Source organism: Pseudonaja textilis, chromosome 4, assembly GCF_049901715.1.
Source record: "Pseudonaja textilis isolate UNSWEBS1 chromosome 4, rPseTex1.2, whole genome shotgun sequence".
Lineage (NCBI taxonomy): Eukaryota > Metazoa > Chordata > Lepidosauria > Squamata > Elapidae > Pseudonaja > Pseudonaja textilis.
In genome coordinates, this window is record NC_141993.1 from 27,650,901 (window position 1) to 27,668,019 (window position 17,119).

Genomic DNA, 17,119 nt, shown 5'->3' on the forward strand with positions numbered 1-17,119 from the left:
TAACAGATAATCAGAGTTGGAAGGGACCTTGTAGTCCAACGCCCCATGCCCAAGTGGGAGACCCTACACCATTTTTGACAGATGGCAGTCCAATCTCTTCTTGAAAGTCTCAAGTGATGGCACTCCCATAACTTCTGAGGGCAAGCCGTTCCATTGGTTGATTGTTCTCACTGTCAGAAAGTTTCTCCTTATTTCCAGGTTAAATTTCTCCTTGTTCAGTTTCAATCCATTATTCCTTGTCTGGCCTACAGACACTTTAGAAAATAGATTGACCCCTTCCTCCTTGTGGCAGCCCCTCAAATATTGGAAGACTGCTAACCTGTCTCCCCTGGTCCATCTCTTCACTAGACTAGCCAAGCCCAGTTCCTGTAACCGTTCTTCATATTTTTTAGTCTCCAGTCCCCTAATCATCCTGGTTGCTCTTCTCTGTACTTTTTCTAGAGTCTCAACATCTTTTTTGTAATGTGGTGAACAAAATTGGATGCAGTACTCTAGGTGTGGTCTTACTAAGGCTTTACAGAGTGGTATTAGTACCTCCCTTGATCTCGATTGTATTATATGTATGATCTCAATTGTATGATCTCGATTGTTAATTCAATTTAGGATTGCATTAGCTTTTTTGCTTGCTGCTGCACACTGCTGGCTCATATTTAGCTGGTTGAAACAGGAATTCCTAATTTTACTAAGATATGTACAATTGGAACACAGAAATTAGAAAAACCTGACATGGTCACAATTAAGAATGCAGGGCTCTAAGTTAGTTGTTTCAGACAAACCAGTGAACTGGGATAGGCCACCTTAAATCAGATGATTTTTGTAATACATTGTTAAGACATGAGACCATACAAAGGAATGAATACTCAAAATGTGCATTGCTAATGAAATGCATGGCTAGAATCTGATAAATGGGCAGATTATAGCAGAAAGAGTAGATCTATGGGGCATATTAATCACCAGGTCGCATCAAAATTATACAACTGTATGTATATAATACAGCTGTATATGCAGGGAAAAAAATGGAGGAATTCCAAGGAAAATTGCGAGAGGTGATGAATGCAATACTGAGAAAAAGCATCCTATTACTAATGAATCACTATAAAATCAAAGTTGGGGAAACGGAAGAATCTGGGATTAGAGGAAGTTCTGGTTTGGAGAAATGCAACTATCAACCACCATAATCAAACTCAAAAGATGGAGAGATACAATTCAGCCAGCCAGGACACTTCCAGGTGCAAATTGTGGAACAGATTGTAAATGATTGATAAAAACATCTGGGTTGTGCTCAGAAAATATGGGAGCAGACTTGCTCTGGAGGACACACTGTCAGAATACAAGATCAATGCTTGCAACAGATTCATTATACTTATGTGGGGGAAAAGGGATCAGGGAAAGAGATAAGGGACACTATGAAAGACGAAACCAAAATTTCAAAGAAGAAAATATTTAAGTGGCTTTCGAAATGAGCTATCATGATAGCCAAAGGAAGACAAAACCTTTGACAATATGAAGTACAACAATTTGTTTAGTGACCATTTGAAATAACGAAGGCACTGAAAAAAGTGACTTATGACCATTTTTCACTCTTGCGACCATTGCAGCCACTGACTCATGGTTATGATGGGTGCATGTTCCAGAAGGTCACTCTTTGCGACTTTCGGACAAGCCAAGTCAATCGAGAAGCCAGATTCACTTAACAGCCATCTTACTCACTTAACAATGTCAATCATTCGCTTAGCAACTGCAGCAGGAAAGGTCATAAAATGGGGCAAAAATCACTTAACAAAATACCTTGCTTAGCAACAGAAATTTTGGCCTCAATTATGATCAGAAGTCGAGGACTATCTGTAGCTATCATAACCAAATGAAACTTTCTACATCAGGGAGCAAAGGAGAAGGGGGGAAAAGAAATCTCAATCAAGAAAATCAATAAAGGAAATGATAATGAATCATTTGAATAAATGACTGGGTTTTTGAAAGAGAAACAAAGCCAGTGTATTCTTTAACTAACCAAGCTTTCTCAGTCTGATGTCCTCTGAACGTTTTCGATTACTCCTCCCATTATCCTCATAATAAAAGTTGTGGTCCAATATATAAGAGAGCACACAGTTAAGGAAATTTGTGGCAAAGGTTCCAGTTTGCTAATTAGATCACTTTTAAAATCAATTAAGACCTCAATCTTCTGGCTGTGAATTCCACTGAAATCAGTGGCATTAACAAGGGTTCACACCTTCATTTTCTTGGAAAGGGAAGAAAAAGAGAATGTTGGTTCATCACTTCAGAATTCTCTGGACTCCTAATTGTCAGTCTACTTCCTTTCTGTTGAATTTGGATCCTTGAACCAAACGCCACACAACGGTTAGTAAAACCATTCACTTAACATAATGAGCATCTATTTAACTGGGATGCTTTTGTGCAGCCTTGTTGCAAGTTTTTGTGCTAGATCAAGAAGAGAGGGAGAGGAAAATCCGAAAACCATGTTTTGCTGGGACAATGATGCAAAAAGCCAGCCCTACTTTTTTCGTTTTGTTTTGCTGCATCTGCTTGTATGCTGAGCATCATTTGATTCCTGGAAGTCAAAGAAAGACGTGTTTAAACATGCCTTATTTATTTGTTTGTTAAATGTCTATGCTGCCCATATTGCTATTGAAGGAACTCTGGGCAGCTTACAACGTGATTAAAAAATAAATATGAAAACAAAATTAACAAGGATTAAATAGAAACTAAAAACTAGGAGATGGGTGGCATGGGGAGGGGAGAGGTTGGAGCAGAGATCTCCAAACTTGGCAACTTTAAGACTTTCACCTTCTGGGAGTTGAAGTCCACAAGTCTTAAAGTTGCCAAGTTTGGGGACCCCTGGGTTAGAGTCTTATCTTGCCCTGCTAGCCGCCCTAAAGTAAAGCACCCCCACTGGAGCCCCAGGTCAGCCAGCAGATCCAGGTTTTAAGGCCCTTCTGGAAGGCCAAGAAGGTGGGGGACAGATCTTTCCTCTAGTGGTAGAATATTCTAAAGAGCGGGGCCACAGCAGAAAAGGCTCTTCTCCAGCTGAACTTTCAGCCAACTGAAATTCCTTAAAAGAGGAGGTCCATAACAAGCCTCTTCCGCTGGAGCGAATGGAGTGGGTCAATCCCATTGCAATAAGGTGGTTCGTCAGATACCCTGGATCCATGTCATAAATGGCATTCCAGCATATAGAAGGCTAGCAGGCAGCCCAATGACTCATGTGGTGAAGACACTGGGTTGACAAGCAACAAGCCTATGTTTGAGACCTAGATGCTGTCATGGGAGGGGTTGATTCTGGTCCTTCGCTCCAGCTCCTTCTAGGGACATGAAAGGAGACCCCAACTGGACATCTCCTGGGCATCCACTGGCTAATCCTTTCAATCCAGAAGCACCTCGGCGTTTCCGACATGAGTGCGATGCGATAGAGAAGACTGTATGCAAGAGAATTGTTTGGATTTATGACAGGTGTAGATAATTACCCATGAGATGGCGATATGGGTAAATAAACCATGACAATTCTGTTCCATTTCATGCTCTGGTTTTGAGGATCAATTTCTAATCAAATAAATTTGTATTCTGGTTTAGTTTTTTTCAAAAGAAACTTCTATATGAATTTAATGAGATTGGATGTAGAACCCACAAGGATTGCCTATGCTGTTTAACCCCATGGAGTATTAATGATGTCGCTTCCACTTTTAAGACTCTTTTTGAGATATCTGGTAGATTTGAACCTGACAGAAAGTCTTCTCCAGCACTCCCTGGAATGGCTGTGTAAGCACGCAACATTGACTGGTTTCACTGTTGTTGTTGTTATTATTATTATTATTGAATACTTTAGAAAAGTTTAGAAAATAAGTGCTGAACCTTCTGCTTTCCCTAGGTATTATCAAGGGAAGAAGAAATGTTTGCTAGACTGTGTTCCAGCTCAAATTCATTTTGCCATGAAGCTGAAATGAAATATTTGCTCATCATAGTTTCTATGGTAAATTTTATTTTAATTCATAGCTTGTATTTAGCTATGTTAATACTATTTGCCCTAGATATTTTGAATAATCAAGATGTTTTGAATAAGGGTTGAAAAACAGTATTCCTTTGTTTGTTACCCTGTAATAAACTCTGTCAACTTTATTCTGTTCTCTGTCACCTCATCTGCCTTAAAGTCCTGCCTAGCTTGACCTGGATATTATTTAAAAACCCCTAAAAATATCAATTTTGTTCCAAAATATACATGCGTGTGAAGTTTTAAAACTATGATCCTCTATTACCTGTGTTTTAAAAATGTTCTGGGGACTCATTATGCAGGAGAGCTAAACTCATCATTATGATTTCCAAATTCTTACTCTGGCAATAATTTTACTAAGAATATTATGACAGGCACATCTACTTTTAAATTATGGGTTCTTTCCCCAAAACTGAAAGGTTGTACTTCTTTGATATGTGTTTACAAGATTTATGCCCCTTGTGCTGTTCATCAGACTTTTTCCTGCTCAAAATCAGTTTTTATTCACCCGATTTTCTTTCCAGTTTTGCCAAGTACACTGTCAAATGCACAGAACAGTGTTTCTCAATCCAGCAATTTTAAGATAACAGAAGAACAGAATTGGAAGGGACCTTGGAGGTCTTCTAGTCTAACCCCTGCTGAAGTAGGAAACCCTATACCATTTCAGACAAATGGTTGTCCAATCTCTTCTTAAAAAAAACATTCAGTGTTGGAGCAGCTGTGGCTGCTGGAGGCAAATTGTTCCACGGATCAATTGTTCTAACTGTCGGGAAATTCCTCCTTAGTTCTAGGTTGGTTCTCTCCTTGTTTAGTTTCCATCCATTGCTTCTTGTCCTGCCCTCAGGTGCTTTAGAGAATAGCTTGACTCCCTCTTCTTTATATGGCAACTTCTTTATAGCAACCCGCACAAAGATGTGTGGACTTCAACTGCCAGAATTCCCCTAGCCATTATGCAAACAAAGAATACACTACTATTCATTGATTAGAGTTTACTATTAATTTCATTTATTGCAATCGAGCCATATCTTTCCTTTCTGGAATTTTACCATTGACAGCTATAAACACTCTCTGTCTAGGGATATCATTCCAGGATTGAGAAAGAAAGAGACCAAAGGATTTCGTTAAAAAAATAAACATATGTTGCAGCATACTCTCTCATTTTTATTATTTAATTATTTTCTTGCCTATTTATTCAATATTCTTGTAGAAAATATTTGATGTTTTTCCAGCATTAGATACCAGAAAAATTTATTTTATTTTGGACATACATGGGCAGATGAGGAAGAGAGAGAGAAAGCATATTGATTTCCTCAACAATCTGTTTATTTAAACCTGCTGTTTGCTTTATGCCATTAAAATAATCATCAGAAAAAAATATTTCATTTTAATTACTAGATTTTTATCTAGTAATAATAAGTAACCAAATAAATGAACCCATCCTCCCCTATCAGGCAAAGATGTTATGGACCCCTTCAGTTAAAGAATTTCGACTGATGGGGCCTAGAAAAGAGCTTTCAAGCGGTGGGGCTGCTGGGGGTTTTCAGGGGTTCAGGAGAGCCCCTAAGCTAAGATTCTGTGCAGTTCAGAGAACCCCCAAATCCCACTCCTGGCTGGCCCCACCCATGCCCCTCTGCCCCTCCCAGGAGTCCCCACGCGGCCCATTTTGGTTGCCAGGTAAGTGCAGGGCCCACGTGGAGGCTCAGGGAGGATGAAAAACGAGCCTCCCAGAAGTTCGGGAAGGCCAGAAATGGGCCCATTTTTGGCTTCCAAAGAGCCTCCGGAGCCTGGGGGGCCCATTTTCACTCTCCCAGAGGCTCAAGGAAAGTCTGTGGAGCCCGGGGAGGGCAAAAACGTTCCCCCTCTGCCATGCTGACTAGGCCACACCCACCATGGCCATGCCCACCATGGCCACACCCACCCAGCAAACAGGCAGACCCTTTGCTAAAAAATTTGAAGCCCACCCCTGGAGCTTTCTCTTGTGTAGACCCTACTCTTTGGAACATTCACCCACCCAGGATGAGGTGGGATCTGCTCTTCTGGCTTTTGGAAATGTCTAAAGATCTGCTGTCTTGTTTGGGGTTCACAGGGGAACACACATCTGTGGGATGCTTAATGCTTTGAAGGTCTTCCCTTGCCTTTTAATTTTAATGTTAAATTTTAACTAACCTTGTGCAGGTGTGAAAGATCAGGACCACACATGGAGTTCCAGTTAAATTGATTTATTCCTCATGCCCTTGCACAGGAATCTCCTCAACTAAGAGCACTATTTTGGCACTAGATGAAGGTCAATAGAATTCAAGAGGGGTTGGATTTACTCTGCTTGTGACTACATAGGGATTCTAGGCTGATTCCTCTTTTGACTCTGTCCCCAGGTTCTGAAATTCCATACACACACACACACACACAAGCACGAAGCCGAATGCACCAGCCTGAAAATGGCAAGTGGGACCTCGTCGAAACGTCATCAAGATACTCTCAATCTTACATGGGAAAAGACCCGAACACGCCAAGACCTGCATACATACATACACATATATATACACACACACAGTTTTTCTTTACTTGTACACCATCCAGAGTCCCTCTATGAAGAAGATGAGTGGTTTTTAAATTTGCTAAATAATTAATAAAGTAAATGTATGAATATTATACAATGTGCATGTGCATTCTTCTGTTCATATTATGATATGAACATAAGCATGCACATAGGCCAAAGTCAGCTTCTTTGAAGTTTTGCTTGAATCCTACGAGGCTATGATCTCAAATTAATCCATTTTCTGGGTCTGCCCAACAGATGAAACTCTATACCCATCAACTGGCCTTGGTTCACAAAGCTCCACAAAATAAACCAAGTTTAAGATTAGTGAGTTATAGGCTTGCACCTGCTGTGAGACCTTTACTTGGCTTGGTTAATCTTCTTGCGTCAAAACAGCTGGTATGAAGAATCTGGCTATAATCTTCTGTCAACCATTAAAATAACATGGATTAATATTTGATACTTATGGCAATCATAATGGAATACAAAATGCAATGCCATATGTATCATTTTTATGCAGAGTTTTATCCAGAGTTTTGCTCTGAAATCTGATTTCTGCTTCCTACCATTAAACATTGATTTACCTTTAACATTGCAGGCGATTCTTTAAAAGATGGGCTAAAGTGTTCTAGGTATTATGATTTTTACTCTTAGAAATTCACTCTCTGTTCCCAGTTCTTGAAAAAAAAAAAAGCATTATTGTTATGCATGCTACGCTACTCTTCACATTAATGGATTGGTTTTCATAATAACTTGAAATGAAATGCAGTTGCTGCTCTTGGGACAGGATTGCTGAAAATGTATACATTCTCATTTTTATTTCCCAACTTGTAATCAGGATGACTCAGATGATGTTGGTGAAATATGTCTTATTTTAATACTGTATATAAGTTGAAAAGGCCTGAGGAAAGATTCCACTTTTTAAGGTTTATGATGTTTTTGATTACCGTATCAGAGGATGCTGAGTGAAATTAGAACTCCTCTAAATTAATAAGAATCGCTATTTTTGTGAGAGGTGACTGGAACGGGTTCTTATTTGCCTGTGTGCCCACATGTTCATTATTCTATCTTTTTCTCCTTCACACTTACACACTGCAGCTTTCTCACTGGCTTTCCTTAAAATTGAACAGTGTGACTTAGTTTTATTAAATTCATTCCCCGCCCCCTGCTTTTTTTTCTCTTTTGGCTATCCCTCACAGGGATATATACTTAGTGACAGAATTGATTGTACTTCAATGAAACGTTTTACCCTGGTTAGTAAACATCCCTTTGTGCAAATCACATTATCCAGTACAACTTTAATACTTTTGCAGGAGATCTGCTCCTAATCAATGTGTTTCTTATAGGGGAGGAAACCCTGTTGAATTCAGTGGGATTTTCTGGATAGGAAGAGAAGTAAACAGCATACCTTAATGCAGTATACTCCTTTCTTATCTTACTTTATTTTTCGTGCCTTCAAGATAGTCTTGACTACTGGGAACTACCTGGACAAGTCCCTGTAGTTTTTTTGGTAGCATTTTGAAAAGGTTTTCTCTTACTTCTTCTTCCTAGGGCTTAGACAGAATGATTGGCCCAAGTTGGCTTCATGCCTAAGGAAGAAGTAGATCACAAAGTCTCCTGGTTTCTACCCTTGTGGCTTCACAACTACACCATAATGACTGCGGATCTTGCTGTTATTTGTTTCCAGGTAAGAGTGAAGGAACATGAGCTTTCAAAAGTTAATCGAGCTCCTGGATTGGCTTCCAGATCTTTTAACTTCAAGATAGTCAGTGAAGAAACTTCCTTAAGTCAGAGCAAGCTTTCACATGACAAAGGCCCCACTAGACCGTGTAATAGTTAAAGGTCATAAAATGCCAAAGGATTAGGCCATGGTGGGAAAATGTGTAAAACATGGAAAACAGTTGATGTTGTTAGTTGTGAACTCATGTCCTACCCATTGTGACCCCATGGACAATGTTCCTCCAGGCCTTCCTGTCCTCTACCATCTTCTGGAGTCCATTTAAACTCATACCAACTGCTTCAGTGACTCCAGCCACCTCATTCTTTGTTGTCCCCTTCTTCTTTTGCCCTCAATCGTTCCCAGCATTAGGCTCTTCTCCAGTGAGGCCTTCCTTCTCATTCGGTGACCAAAGTAGTTGAGTTTCATCTTCTTTTTGCCTTTTTGTACTGTCCGTGGGGTTTTCATGACAAAGATACTGGAGTGGGTTGCCATTTCCTTCTCCAGTAGATCATGTTTTGTCAGAGCTCTCTGCTATGACCTGTCCATCTTGAGTGGCCCTGCATAGCATAGCTCATAGCTTCATTGAGCTATGCAAGTCCCTTCAACACGACAAGGTAGTAATCCATGAAGGAGATGGAAAGCAGTAGCAGTAGCAATAGCACTTAGACTTACATACCACTTCAAGGTGCTTTACAGCCCTCTCTAAGTGGTTTACAGAGTCAGCATATTGTCCCCAACAATCTGGCTCCTCATTTTACTGACCTCAGATGGATGGAAGGCTGAGTCAACCTTGAGTTGGTCAGGATTGAACTACTGGCAGTCAGCAGAATTAGTCTGCAATACTCTGTTTTAATTACCCTGTGCCACCAGGGCAGTAATGCAAAGTGGGAAAGTAATAATACAAAGAAGTGGGAAAAACGCTTTAACAGTTCAACTACTAATGTTTTAAACAGTATAACCCCTTAAAACCCCAAATCTAATTTTTTGTAGGAGATGACCAGGCTGAGCCTGATGGAGGGGACAATCGTGTCATAAGTTATGAGTCCTTGCACACCCACGAGAGATCTAAGTCCAACCCACCTCTTATCTCCTGCACATTTCCCTTGACTGGTAGTTGGCCAGATTCTTGCAGAGAGTTTAAGCTTGCAGAAAATCTTTATACTCCTTTGAACTGCCTGAATCTCCTGATTTCCTGGACACTTGACAATTTTATTCAAAATGCTGTCTTGCTGAACCTTAGTGACCAACCATTCTTTTGAAGAATCCCCCAAGGAACTGAGAAAGAGAGCTGTAGAAGCCTCAGGAAGCTGGCAGATCCCACCACCACCATTTTCTCCTTATTTTTTTTTTTTTTATGCTGTTACCTTTAGTGGGATTTGTAATCAAAGATTGTGTTTACTCCCATTATCAGACAGGTTAGAGTAGACCGAGCCAGTGCTTAGGTTATGACTCAGAACATGAGAGTCCCAACCCACCCTCAACCACAGAAAGTTACAGAGTAAGTCCAGTCTACCCAACCTATGGAGTTGCTGTTCTAATAAAAGTTGGAGGAGTCTTAAGTTTAGTGCCTTGATTGCAAATCCAACAAGGGAACACACAGAGAGACATTCAAGCCCACCTTTTCTAGCATTTCTGTGTAGCAATGACAAAATGATAGTGACCAGCTCCTTTTCGGAATCTTAGGTTAGGCTAGACAACATAGGATAGACTAGACATGTGCTTTGTTGGGTCCTTGTTTCAAAGATATTTCCTTCCCTAAATAGTGAAACAGAATGATTATAAGAGGGCAGAAAAGCAGTGGGAACAGGAGCAACTTCTGGCTTCCTACTGGCTTCCCCAATGAGTTTCTTTGTGGGAATTTGGCAAGGTTGATCATAAATCTTCCTCCTCCCGCCCCGTCATTATCTTTCTCCCCTCCCCTCCCTTCACTTCACTTCTCAGCAGGCAGGTTACTGCTGAATGGGGAAGGGGGTGGGGGTGGAAGCAAGAGATTCTGAGACTGGCTGGGAAACTGTCACTGAAACATCACATGACCAGTGCAGTAGAATAGTAGCACTGAAGCAGCCACAACTCCCCCAAATTTCATTGCCTCAGAAGTCATGGATTCTGTTTTGGATACCCTCTGTAAGTTAGCCCGTTTGAGGTACCTTGGTTGAAAAATTGTTGCTCTAAGGCAAAGTTCACCAACCTTTCTGGTTTGTGGACCAGCTTGAGTGGGGAGAAAATGGATGGTTCCATACACCTGTGCTTTCCTGCATCTTGCGCAAGTAGGGATGTGCAAACATGCTCACCCGCTACTTCCGTGGCCCGATTCCAGAGGGCTCAACACCCAGTAGAGGGCTGCTGCCTGAGAGTTGGGTACCCCTGCTCTAGGGCCTAGATAAAGGTCACGACAATGAGAGTTTTAAAAGTATATAGATAGATAGCAAGGTCATTGCCGCCATGCTAGCTGCAGAGGACCTAGAACAAGGTATCCTATCATCTTTGACTGTAGTCTCACTTGAGAAGGGCAGCTTGGTGTATTAGAGTCTTTGCCCTCTACAAGAGAAAGAAATTTCTTTTTACCAGCTTTATTTGAATAAAGCAGGAACCATTTTTTCAAGTTATTAATATGGATACTATAAACTTAATTCTGAGGATAATGATCATATCTGCATGGAAGAAGGGCTGAATGAACTCATTTCTGCAGAACGCAAGACCCTTGGCAGCCTAACAAATTGGCATTAACCTTGTGAATTTTATTCTGGTCTTTACACGTTTCTCTCTCTCCTCCCCTTCCTTTTCTGTCCCCTAACAGACCTTGGGAAAAATCAGCAAGGCAATCAAAGGAGACAATGGCCATTACAGAAGAGACTTTTGGGTCATGAAGCATGAGAAAAAAAAATCTGAGTGTAAGCCCGCCTTAATTACACTCGGCATAAATTGTACTGGAAAATTATTTTGGTAGGCTTTCAAGATCATTACATCATCCTAATTCTGCTGACTGCCGACTGCCAACAGTTTGACAGTTGGAATCTCACTGCCTCAAGGTTAAGTCAGCCTTCCATTCTTCCAAGGTTGGTAAAATGAGGACCCAGATTGTTGGGAGCAATATGCTGATCCTGTAAACTGCTTAGAGAAGGCTGTAAAGCACTGTGAAGTGGTATATAAGTCTAAATGCTATTGCTATTGCTATTAGGAATGAAAAAAAAATCTACCTCCAGAAATCTAAGTGTCTCTTGTTTCTTACATTTGCCAATCCTGCAGCAATTTTGACTCTGCTTCTTTTCTTGTTATATTCCATTTTTTGGTCACTCTTTCATTTTGATATCCAAGCAAAATTTATGCTGTCATTGGCAATAGATGTGCTTTCTGTCCTAGCTACTCTCTACACAACAGAATTACTTGAACTAAATGGAGAGAAGAATCAGATTTAACAGATAATCAGAGTTGGAAGGGACCTTGTATTTCATCTAGTCCAACCCCCCGCCCTAGTGGGAGACCCTACACCATTTCTGACAAATGGCAGTCCAATCTCTTCTTGAAAGTCTCAAGTGATGGCGCTCCCACAACTTCCGAGGGCAAGCTGTTCCATTGGTTGATTGTTCTCACTGTCAGAAAGTGTCTCCTTATTTCCAGGTTAAATCTCTCCTTGTTCTGTTTCCATCCATTATTCCTTGTCTGGCCTACAGAAGCTTTAGAAAATAGCTTGACCCCTTCCTCCCTGTGGCAGCCCCTCAAATATTGGAAGACCGCTATCATGTCTCCCCTGGTCCTTCTCTTTACTAGACTAGCCAAGCCCAGTTCCTGCAACCGTTTGTTGTATGTTTTAGCCTCCAGTCCCCTAATCATCCTGGTTGCTCTTCTCTGTACTTTTTCTAGAGTCTCAACATCTTTTTTATAATGTGGTGAACAAAACTGGATGCAGTACTCTAGGTGTGGTCTTACTAAGGCTTTATTGAGTGGTATTAGTACTTCCTTTGATCTTGATTGTATCCCTCTGTTAATACAATTTAGGATTGCATTAACTTTTTTGGCTGCTGCTGCACACTGCTGGCTCGTATTTAGCTGGTTATCCACTCCAAGATCTCTCTCACAGTTACTGCTATTGAGCCTGGTTTCACCCAATCTATATGTGTACTTTTGGTTTTTCTTGCCTAAGTGTAAGACTTTATTTTTGTCTACATTGAATTTCATTTTGTTAGATATGGCCCAGTGTTCTAGTCTGTCAAGATCCAGATGGATCTTGAGCCTATCTTCTTGGGTGTTAGCTATTCCTGGCAGCTTAGTATCATCTGCAAATTTGGTAAGTTCCCCTTCTATTCCCTCATCTAAGTTGTTAATGAAGATATTGAAGAGTACTGGGCCTGAGATGGAACCTTGTGGCACCCCACTGCTTACTTCCCTCCATGTAGACTTAGACCCATTAAGGACTACTCATTGAGTATGGTTTGCCAGCCAGTTGCGAGTCCATGTAGTGGTGGTGCTATCTATTCCAGGTTGTGGTCTACTTTGTCAAATATATTATGTCCACAGTATTTTGCTGGTCTCCTAATTTAGTCACTGAAGAATGAAATAAGATTGGTTTGGCATGATCTGTTTTTAACAAACCCATGCTGACTGCTAGTTATTACTTTACTTGTTTCTAGATGTTGGCAGATCTGTTTTTTTATTATCTTTTCCAGTATCTTCCCGGGTATTGATCGTGTTTTCCCATATATATGTTTTCTTAAATTTTCACGGGTACTTACATGTTGTGGCCCCGATTCCTGAGCCTATGCTGTCAGAGGAAGAGGATCTGGAAGATGAGGAGGAGGAACTGGGAATGCCTTCCTCCCCAGGACCTTCCTCTCTGGCAATGCCTTCCTCCCTAGGACCTTCCTCCCTGATAATGCCTCAGGTTCCATCAGACAACCAAGAGGAACAGCCTGAGATTAATCAGGAGGAAGGTATATCAGAGCAGCCCCTGACAGGGAGTAAAGAGGAAGAGTGTTGGCTTGATCCTAAGCAACGTCATAGGGAGAAACGTGAGCAGCAACGTAGGAGGCATGGGAGGGTCAGAGAGTGAGCTGAGTCATTCAGCCACACTCCACAGGGGATAAAAGTGGGTGTGTTTTCTCCTGAAACTTTGTACGGGACAAAGTTTAACCTTACTTCAGATTTTCTTTGTGGACTGCCTTGTGATTTTCTGTGAGTAAGATTTTATTTACTATCGGACTTGGCAGGCAGGATGTGTTAGAATGCCAAGAATATTATCAGTTCCAAAGAATTAACTCTGTGAAGTCTGAGCCAGCTTGCCTGCCTGTGTTTGTGTGAGTTTGTACTCTTTCATCTTTTGGGAAAGAGGAGAGGCGAGACAGAACACTTACATGTATGGTATTCAGCTTTGTTCGGGTATTTTCCCCACGTCATTATAGTTGTGCTTTTAAAGTTGTAGCAATGTTTTGGCAGAATCTCATCTGCCATCATCAGGCTTCTGTATTCTGTTTGTCTGTGAGTCAGACTTTCACAGCCGTTTCAGCTTTAAATTTGGGGCTAGCCTACTGCTGTGCCAGAATGTTTTTTTCTTAATCCTGGTTGGTTGGGAGTCTTGGTCTGTGTTTATTGGTCTTGGAATTTGCTGTGTTCTGCTTGACTGGTGTTTCTAATATCTTATGTCTGTTTTGTGGCTTTTTTGGTCTTGATTGGCCGGCCATTAGGAGTCCCCCACGGGCAGCTATGCCGCGCCATCAGCCGCTCCTAACAGCCGATCATGGCGGAGCATGGAGGGCTCCCTTACCCGCACCAAGCACCTTTGCTACAGACCCGGGTCAGCAGGCGGGAGGTTTTGGCATAGATGTCCGGCATCCAAAACATATATATATATATATATATATATTTATATTTATATTTATATTTATATTTATATTTATATTTTTATATATATATATATATATATATATGTTTTCTTAAGTTTTTGAGGATATTTATATGTATGGTATTCAGCTTTGTTCGGGTATTTTCCCACGTCATTATAGTTGTGCTTTTAAAGTTGTAGCAACATTTTGAAAGAATCTCATCTGCCATCATCAGGCTTTTGTATAGTGTTCAATGGCAGCAGCAGTGGTGGGAACCATGGAACCAGCTGCTTCTTGGGTGGGGGAATCGCCTCTGTCACTTCCACGGTTTCCACCACTGCTGCCGCTGTTATTGGAGACGGCGCTGGCGAGAGAGGGACAGCTGCAGCTCGGCCTGGGTGCTTGGAATGCAGGAACGGGCTGCGCACTGGAACTTTTGGAAACTTGTAGAGCCTGAGGCTGGAGCACCAAGGGTAGCAGCAACAGACACACTCACTTGGCTCTTCTCACGCCCACCCAGCTGCTCGGGATTAAACCAAAATGCAGCGCACGGTGCTCCCAGGTACCTCAAAATGTTTTTTTCCTGTTGTTATGGGGACGGGGGAGAAGCAGGAGTGACTCAGATGCTATTATTGGAGATGGCGCTGGCGAGAGAGGCGCCAGCACCGGTGGGAACCGTGGAAGGTATGGAGGCCTGAGAAGCGGCTGAAACGCTGCCGGACATCCACACCAACACTGCCTGCCTGCTGACCCGGGTCTGCAGCAAAGGTGCTTGGTGCGGGTAAGGGAGCCCTCCATGCTCCGCCATGATCGGCTGTTAGGAGCGGCTGATGGCGCGGCATAGCTGCCCGTGGGGCACTCCTAATGGCAAGTTTTCACCCCCCAATTTCACATGTTTTAAAATAGGCCTAAATTTGGAGGGAGGGGCTTAATTTCATTTTATGCCTAGAAAACATGCTGGGTCTTCCTATGGGGGGGGGCGTATTGTTGGAGAAACACGGCATATATATATATGCATACATATATATATATAGCGATGATGGCAGATGAGATTCTGCCGAAATGTTGCTACAACTTTAAAAGCACAACTATAATGATGTGGGAAAATATCAGAACAAAGCTGAGTACCATACATATAAGTACCCACGAAAACTTAAGAAAACACACACACACACACACACACACACACACACATAAAAGTTTGAGAGCTGGGATGATGCAATATCCTCACAATTGGAAGCCCATCCTCAAGGGAAATTGTGAGAATGGTGGCCATCAGATGAGAAATGGATATGGTCCAAGCCCTGAAATATTTATGAAATGCAGCTGTAGATATGACTGTGTTCTTAATACAATTTAAACAGCAAGAGGTTAAAGCTTGATTAAAATGCAAAAGAAGTTTGTGGTTGGGATTTTCTAGATAATGCCATTTGGATGATACATTGCAACAATCTTCTATCTGTGCCACTGTTCTGATAGCGTATAGTATTAGGATAATAAATCATCACTATAGCATCCCTTGGAATGGCATATGTGCAAATTAATTGGAGGCTTGATTTTCGATTACAGGGGATAAACTTTACTGAATGGATGGGAGATTTCAATAGTCTCACATAATTTGGCGCAATCTCCATAAAACTAAACTTTACAGAAACTTTTTTCCGAAAGAAATCTTAGCACTATATGTGACAAGATTTCCTTCTTTTCTTTTAAAAGGAAAATATTTTAAAATATTTTATACATTTCATTTATTTATAAACAATGAATATTCTACTTGCCTACTTGAAGCTGCATGCATGGACTCGATTTCTTGAACATGGTCACTATAGAGATATATAGAATATAGAATATCATCAGAGTTGGGAGGGACTTTGGAGCTCTTATAGTCCAACTGCCTGCACAAGTAAGAGACCTGATACTATTTCAGACAAGTGACTGTCCAGTCTCTTCTCAAAAGCCTCCAGTGATGGAGCACCCACAACTTCTGAAGGCAAGCTGTTCCACTGGTTAATTGTGTACACTCTTAGCAAATTTCTCTTTAGTTCTAGGTTGCTTCTCCCCTTGATTAGTTTCCATCCATTGTTTCTTGTCCTGCCCTCAGGTGTTTTGAAGAATAGGTTGGTTGGCCCCCTCTTCTTTGTGGCAGCCTTTCAAATATTGGAGCATTGCTATCATGTCACTCCATATTTTTCTTACTCATATGAAAAGGAACTGATCAATTTATATTGATAAAAAAAAATCTTTTCTAAAAAAGAGGAAAGGGCAAGCTACTTCCAAACTATCCATGGTTTCTCTTGTGCTATAGAGTACTACAGTATAATGGGTGCTTTAACCTTCTCCTCTGGCATTGCAGTTAGGCCCAACGCAAATCATTGTAATCTACAATTAATTAGTCCCTAAATCCATTTCCATTCTTGGATTTATTTTTTAATGTAAACCAAGAATAGTGACCTAATATTTTCCCCAGTGAGTTTTAACAGTGAATGTAGACTTTTAGATTAACAGATTTTTTAAAAAACAAAAAAAAGTTCCTTTTTTTGGTTCAACACAACTGCCAGGGCATAGACTAAATTGGTGTGGAAAGGCTGGGCTATTTAATCCTTTCTTCAGTGTCATTTATGTGAAGTCTGACAACCATAGTAGCAGCTTCGGGTCAGATAAGCAAAGGACAGCTAACTCTGTCAAAGAAGCTTCTGTGTGAGGAAAAATAATGTTGCTTCCTGTGCAGAAGAGAAGAAGTTCCTGCTCCCCCACTCAAAAAAAGTTACCAGAGAAAACACAGGCAGCTTTCATGAATAGAAAAAAGGTGATATGTTTATGCACAACTCAAAGGATTTCCTCTGAAGCCTTTTCAAAGCATGAGGCACTTTAGTATCGTGATTAAACGCCAGGCTAGTAACTGGGAGTCTGGGAGTTCTAGTGCTACCTTAGGCCCAAAGCCAGCTAGGTGACCTTGGGTAGGACATTCTCTCTCAACCCTAGGAAGGAGGCAAGGGCAAGCCATTGCTGAAATCTTGCCAAAAAACATCAGAGGGATTTACCAGGGA